The following is a 7,500-nucleotide window of genomic DNA, read 5'->3' as shown; positions in this document are numbered from 1 at the left end:
AAAGAAATGTTTCAGAAACCTCTCTGTCGAGGTGAAAATTCTGAAAGTACAATCGTTGTAGGTGTGTCAGACACTAAAACACAGTGCAGCAGTGTTTCACTATCTCCCCGCGTTTGAACCACCATGCTTGTTTAAAGAATGATAGCTTGTGTGCAGTGCACTAAATCCTGAGATTAAGGTGTGAGATGTGATCGCTGAGGTCACAGAGTTTCTTTTCATTTTTTTTCTCCCCCCTCTTACAGAACAAAAGGTTCTTTTTATTCTGCTCGGGGTATCCAGACCTGTAGTACACAGCAGAGCTATTCTTCAGCACAGATCAAAGGAGAAGAATAAAAGCAAAGGTGTCAGCAGGTTGCCTTATTCTCCCTACGAGTGAGAGCGCTTCACAACAATCATATCTCCAGATGGTATCTTACACGGTCAGCTAAAAGATATTCTGAACTCGAGCACAATATTTTTACTCTTTTCATTTTTTATATTTTTCATATTTTACAGTAAATGCATAAAAAATCACATGCAACTAGGCCTACAAAAGCCTGAAAGGCATTAAATAATTCATGCCTTGTGGATACCTCATGAAACATTTTTAGATAATAGGCAGAACTAATGAATGGAAAAATGTGTGAAACAAAACTAACATTTTTTATAATATTGTTTACAAAAGTACCTACTGATAGTACATCTAGAACTTAGTCAGAATATGATGTCGCCCCCTGTGTGTGTCTTGGAAGACTCTGTGGCTGTGTGGGTGCTCGGATGATCATACTCTTTTCACAGGCATTTTTTTTCTTTTTAAATTCATTTTTGGGCTTCTGCACCTTTTTCACTTAGAGAAGATAGTGAGAGAGACAATGGGGAGAGAGAGATGGGGAAAGATCGGGGAACAGCCTCGGGCTGGAATCGAACCCAGGTCTTCAGAATCAGGTCGTAATGGTACGACGCACTAGCCCAGCGAGCTCCATCACCCCCCATCACAGACATTATTACATATTATTATATGGTTGTGACGTCATCTGTCGAATGCTCCATTCATTTCAACGGGGCTCCCCAACGTTCGGACGTCTGTTATTTTTCGATAACGGACGGGTTGGTCTATAACAGACCGCTGTCAATGGCAACAAGACTTTTCACTGCTAAAGCGACTTTTCAACAAGACTCTAATCAGCTGCTGTGATAGACAGCACCCGTTGTCCTGGCTACCGCTGTCAATGGCAACAAGACGTTCACTGCTAAAGCCACTGGCTTGTATACAAGTCAGTGGCTAAAGCGAATGTTTCATATCACTCCGCAGGGGGTCCGGTCTTTTGTCACTCTAATCAGCTGCTGCGATAGACAACACCTGTTGTCCTGGCTAGCCTACCTAGCTGTTGCCTAGCGGTGTTCCACAACGGCACTGTTTTGTTTTGCGCAGCAAGAATCTTAACATTAAATAGGTCTAAAGAAATGTCCCCGCATGTGTGAATCATTTAAGTATATCCATATAATAAGCGGGTTAACTTTCGGCGAGTCGGTCGCTTTGTGGAATAGCAGCACTTCAGAGAGAACAAGACCCCTCCGCTCCGCGTCGGGGTCTAAAGATTCTCTCTGTCGTGCTGCTATTCCACGGTAGCGACCTTCTCGCCGAACGTTAACCCTTACTTAATGCACATGTACATGTCAGCCTCCAGTAGTCTCTGAGGCATAGGCGCGGGACCAAGGTATGCAGTGGTGCATTTGCATTCCCACTTTTGTCGCTCCCTAAATGAGACTTTCTCAACTTTTAATGCAGACATGTGAGTGGAGTTCAGCAGCACTAACATTGTTAAGAAATAAAGAATGAAGATAAAAAAATGCACCACCACTTTCCGGCACCCTTGCTCTGTGGTGGCTGTGGCTGTGGTGTGGGTGCTGGCATGCCACCAGATGGTGTGGTTTCCTCTCTCCTGTACTCTCCTCTCTCAAGGGCCCTTCAATTCACTCCAGTCCACTGCCCTGCCATTTGCCTGACTCTTCCCGACCAATATATTCTATAATGTGTCCTGTGACTCCTCAATGCGAGCTGCCATAGATATTAAAGCAATAAACGCTCTGCATTATTTTTTGAGTCCAGAAATGGAATTCTGCTCCCAGACCTCTGTGTGTATTGAGCACCACCGAGGGCCCTGCTATGCTCCTAATGCACTAATGCCAAAGCACCTCCTACAACCACTGTAATAGTACACCCACATAACCTGACATCAGAGCCGGACTTTCCATTATCAGTCCTCTAGGGGCCCCAATAGTTCCAGGAAGGGAGTTTTGAACACAGAAAGTGCAGTAAAGGTAATAAATGTAGTTCATTTTACGTAATTCATTTTTTCAACTTCATCTTTGCTTGTTATGTAGTGGTTCTGTGTTCTGTTCTGTGAAAATAAAGCTAAATTGAAAATTATCTGAAAATATGTGAATCATGTCACCATTTAACTTACGGTACCCCGATTGTCACTACTTTGAATTCCAGTACCGTCATCAGGTCGTCGCAGCAAATCCAATGGAATGGAACAGTTATGTTGTTGATTTGATTGGGCCGCAGCAGGTGAATTCGTTCCTCATTTGCATAACATTAAACTTTCTTTAATAATTTCGCTTCACTTCGCTCCTGTTCGCTTGCTTTCGCTTGCCTTCGCCTGTCTCATAGGAATGAATTGTTGGCTTCGCTTGGCTAAATTCGCGTCCATGTGTCCCTACCGTTACACTTTACTCCACTAACTGTGCACTCCTCTCCACACTGCCATGCACCATGCTGGCAGGGCCGCATTGGGGGAGAAATAGGGCCCGGGTACTTTTGGCTTAAAGGGACACTGTGTGAGATTTTTAGTTGTTTATTTCCAGAATTCATGCTGTCCATTCACTAATGTTACCTTTTTCATGAATACTTACCACCAACACCAAATTCTTTCTCCAAATCAAGTATTCATTATGACTGGAAAAATTGCACTTTTCATACGTGAAAAGGGGGGATCTTCTCCATGGTCCGCCATTTTGAATTTCCAAAAATAGCCATTTTTAGCTGGAAAAATGACTGTCCTCGGACCATACTAGAAAATATTTGTTTTATACTTAGTGAACTTTCATGTAAAGATCAAATTTGGCAATAGGCAGCCCAATTTCAATAAGCAGCATAGTTGCAGCACCTTTTTTGACCATTTCCTGCACAGTGTCCCTTTAATGGGGCTCCTCATAATTAGCAGTGCAGAACCCACTCCTGGTGGGACCCACGCCCTCGTGAGCCCCTATTTTCAGAAATGTTTCTTTACATCTCTGAAAATAGGGGCCCATGAGTGTGCGGGGGCCACCGGGAAATGCCAGCTATGCCAGATGGCCAGTCCAGCCCTGCATGCTGTGTTGTGTTGTGCTGTACCATGCCATGCCCTCCAGAAGGGTATTTCCCTGCCAGCATCACACACACCAATCACCACGCTCCCAGCAGATGTGTTCTCAATATTGCCCCCGCACCATGTAAGCAAGCACGCCATGCAGGGCATAGAAATCCATGCATCCACACACACACACACACATATGCGCGCAGACACACACACACACACACACACACACAAACACACACGTGTGCACGCATACACATGCGCGCAGATGCACACATACACGCAAACACACACGCGCGCGCGCGCGCTCGCTCGCACGCATGCGCACACACACACACATGCTCGCATGCATGGACGCACGCATGCACGCACGCACGCACGCACGCACACACACACACACCATCCCACACCATCCCACACCATCCCACACATCGCACAATGCACATAAATCCATAATCTTCTATACTGGTGCCAATGAAGACATATCCTGGCTTACCCACTCTGGCTGTGATCCACAAAAATGTTCATAATGGCTTGCATTCACAACCAGGGTTGGATTAAGATGGCCTGGAGCCCCTAGGTTACAGGCTGCCGTGGCCCCCCTCCGGAAGGCAAACTTCGCGACAAATTTACACAGACAGTATCATAATTATGAACTAGGAATTAAGGATAACATGTCTACCTGCTGTACTCAGTACGGCATGTGAATTTTTCAATATTACATCCTGTCACAATTCCGCAATTTTTCACTTTTGGTCATTCAGGAGGCCCCTGTTAGGTGAGGGGCCCTAGGCTGCAGCCATATCTAGCCTGTGCATTAATCCAGCCCTGCACACAATGTTTATATTGGCTTCATATTGGCTTGCAGTCACAACAACATGCTGATTTAGTGCTTGCGTGGTCTCCCTTCGGCGTCATCGACACATTTTCATTTTTCTGTCAACAGTGTCTTGTAAAAAGTTGAAAAGATTTGAAAAGTTTGTCTGTGATGTTTTTGTTTGTTCTGAACATGTTTATCTGTTTCTCTTGCCCCTTTTGGCTCAGCGGGACTCACATTTCCTGCATTGCTTGTGTACAAACACCTTGACGAGATCAAGAGAAAAAAATGCGGATTTGGCTGACGTGATTCATGTGTGTGAAATTGTGAATGTCTTGAAATGTTTTCAGATGAAATGTTTTATGTGTATGGTGGTTAACCAGTTTTGTTGTGAGGAGATGGCACGAGTCATAGCTGACTGAGGAAGACTGCAGGTGCTGCTGGAAAAATATCTCAGTCTCTCTCTCTCTCTCTCTCTCTCTCACACACACACACACACACACTCTGTGTGTGTGTGTGTGTGTGTGTGTGTGTGTGTGTGTGTGTGTGTGTGTGTGTGTGTGTGTGTGTGTGTGTGTGTGTCAGCAGTGACATGATTTCACTACAACGCCAAACATGGGAGGTAATAGAGGGGTGTGACTTTTAAAAACAATATTTTTCTTTCCTGCCTCCTTTCACTCAGTTTTGTTCTTCTTTTGTCTTTTTGGCTTGGCAACGTGAATTTGATTGACAAAAGCTTACAAAGCTACACTGACTGCCTTCCAAAGAATTTCTGTCATGAGTCGGACACTCTGTCTTGGTCTCGGATCTGCCAAGTCTTCCTTTACACAAGTGCTGGAATGTCAGCGAAGACTTATGTTCTAGAACACGAGGTGTGTTCTGGCACCACCTGAACCTCTTTCTACATCAGTTGAAAGGGTTGACATGTTTTCCATCAAATACAAAAAGGTTCTCTGCAAACGAGTTCCTTGGGAAATTTATTTCCTGCTATGTGAATGACATTATCAAATTGTTGTCATCAAAGTCTGTGCACGACCAGGGGCGGATCTAGCCCTTTTGGGGCCCTAGACGAAATATCAGCATGGGGCCCTCAAAAGTCATTATATGGACATACAATTCTGTGTTTTGGTGCTATTTAAGTGTTTTTTTTCTCATATATATCTTTGGTTACTTCGCATACGTGGCAATGCCTACTTTCTTGTGTGTTTACTGCAACTGGTGTGACAGTTGGGGCCCCTATGGGGGACAGATTTGGTCGGGGCCCTAGGCAATTGCCTAGGTTTGCCTAATAGTAAGTCCCCCTCTGTGCACGACTTCTGGTCAACAAGTACTGTCACTATGGTGGTATGTTCGTAATAGAAGAAACAAATGAATACTGTAAAGCTAAACCCTCTTTCAGGATACAAATATATATATATACCTGTATAGTTAATTAAATTAATGTCAATGTTAGTTGAAAATAACCTCACTGTTACAAATAAGGCCTTGATGAACGTTTCGCCATGTACAAAACCACACACATAAATAGGATTGTTTCAAAATGCCCATGACGAAATACATGATGGATAAAATATGTTATAATCCACAAATTATGCCTACCATTACAAATAGTGTGTTAAGCGTGTCACAGTAAAAATGTGGCAATCCTGGATTTGCCATCTCGAAGCGAAAACACACCGCACTTCTTGGTTGCGTCAGCCAAACGCATATAAACCTCCAGCGTTTTATGACTCTGACTGTTGTAATTCTTTAATTGCCATATTTAAACACAGCAGATTTTTTCGTGTTGTTGGTTTTTCACTGAGAACGCCCTAGTGTGCCTAGTCCCCCTGCACACTTGGTGACAAGCATTGACATGTTAAAACTTCCGCACCATTTTTGTGGCGATATACTTTACTACCAACACACTTAGATGCTGTTTCCACGTAGCGGGATATTTTTACATGTGGATTTCTTTTCTCTCCTGTTTAGGTGGAAACGTAACATGGGAATAAAAAATAAAAACTCCATTGTAACAAGTGCATTTTAGCCCCCTAAATGGGATATTTTTAAAGGCGGATTTTTTGATATGTGGATTTTAAAACTCTGTTTACGTGGAGACGGAAGGCCAAAACCAATGTGTCTTCAAAAATATCCTGCTATGTGGAAACAGCACCTTAAACTTGACACTGTGTGTGCGCTCGCTCCTCATTACCCTCTCTCCCTTCCTGAGAAGGCTGCACTGATACCTCACAATGGCCAGTCTTATTCCAAAGCCAAAACAATGAAATGGTGTTTTATATGGAAAACAAGAAGTGAACAGGCGTTCTGGTTTGCAGGCTAATTAATGATGACTGAGGAGCATTGGGCTGAGTGGGAACAGGGATGGTCAGAGAGGAGAGGAGAGAGGAGAGGAGAGGAGAGGAGAGGAGAGGAGAGGAGAGGAGAGGAGAGGAGAGGAGAGGAGAGGGTGGCTTATCTAGAAGGCCTTTGTGTGAGAAAGTCAAGCAGCACAACTATATCGCCCTGTGTGTGTGTGTGTGTGTGGGGGGGGGGTGGGGGGGGGGGGGAGGCAGATGGGGGAGGGCGGAAGCTAGGAAAGGAAAGAGTGCCAGAAAGGCAAACACTACCTCCACAGTGCTCTTCTCTTCTCTTCTCTTTTCTCCATCACTTCATTCCCCCCAACCAACCGAAGAAAAAGAAAAGAAAACGAAAAAGAAAAGGAAGAAAAAACAACAGGTCTCAAAAGTAGACCCAACACAGCTTTTGCAACCAGCTCAAACTAGACTAGGGCTGGCTCTCCGCAGCAGCAGCAACCCTCAGAGCTGAAGTCTTCTGCGTCCAGCAGGCCTGGACTGGCCATCTGGCATAGCGGGCATTTCCTGGTGGGCCTCGCGCCCTCCTGCTAATATAAACATAGTATGTCAAAAAAGCCAGTGAGAGCCAATCCCCACATCCATTCATCAGGCTTATCATCTTCTCATTGTAAAATCATTCATCATGTCATTCTTTTTTTTTCAATTTCCAGAAAACGAAACACGGAATAGAGTTCGTAATTTTTTGTAATTTATTTTTACATTTCTGAAAATAGTGGCCCACGAGGGTGCGGGGCCCACCGGTGAGTCAGTTCTGCGCCACTAATGATGAGGAGTGCCCCTTTAAGCCAAAGTGCCCGGGCCCTATGTCTCCCCCAATCCATCCCCAAGGCGTCCAGTATATAGACAAAGCCATGCCAACCCCGCTCTACTGTGTGCCAGGTTGCCTTTGGGTTTATAGTCGTCATTATTTTAACAGGTTATTTTTTTTCCCTCTGTGCGAGAGTAAGTGAATTTAATGGTGCCAGAGGGGTGGCAAACAGTAAAT

This window comes from Engraulis encrasicolus, chromosome 12 (genome assembly GCF_034702125.1).
Source record: "Engraulis encrasicolus isolate BLACKSEA-1 chromosome 12, IST_EnEncr_1.0, whole genome shotgun sequence".
In the NCBI taxonomy this organism is placed as follows: Eukaryota; Metazoa; Chordata; class Actinopteri; order Clupeiformes; family Engraulidae; genus Engraulis; species Engraulis encrasicolus.
This window is presented reverse-complemented; position numbering follows the sequence as displayed.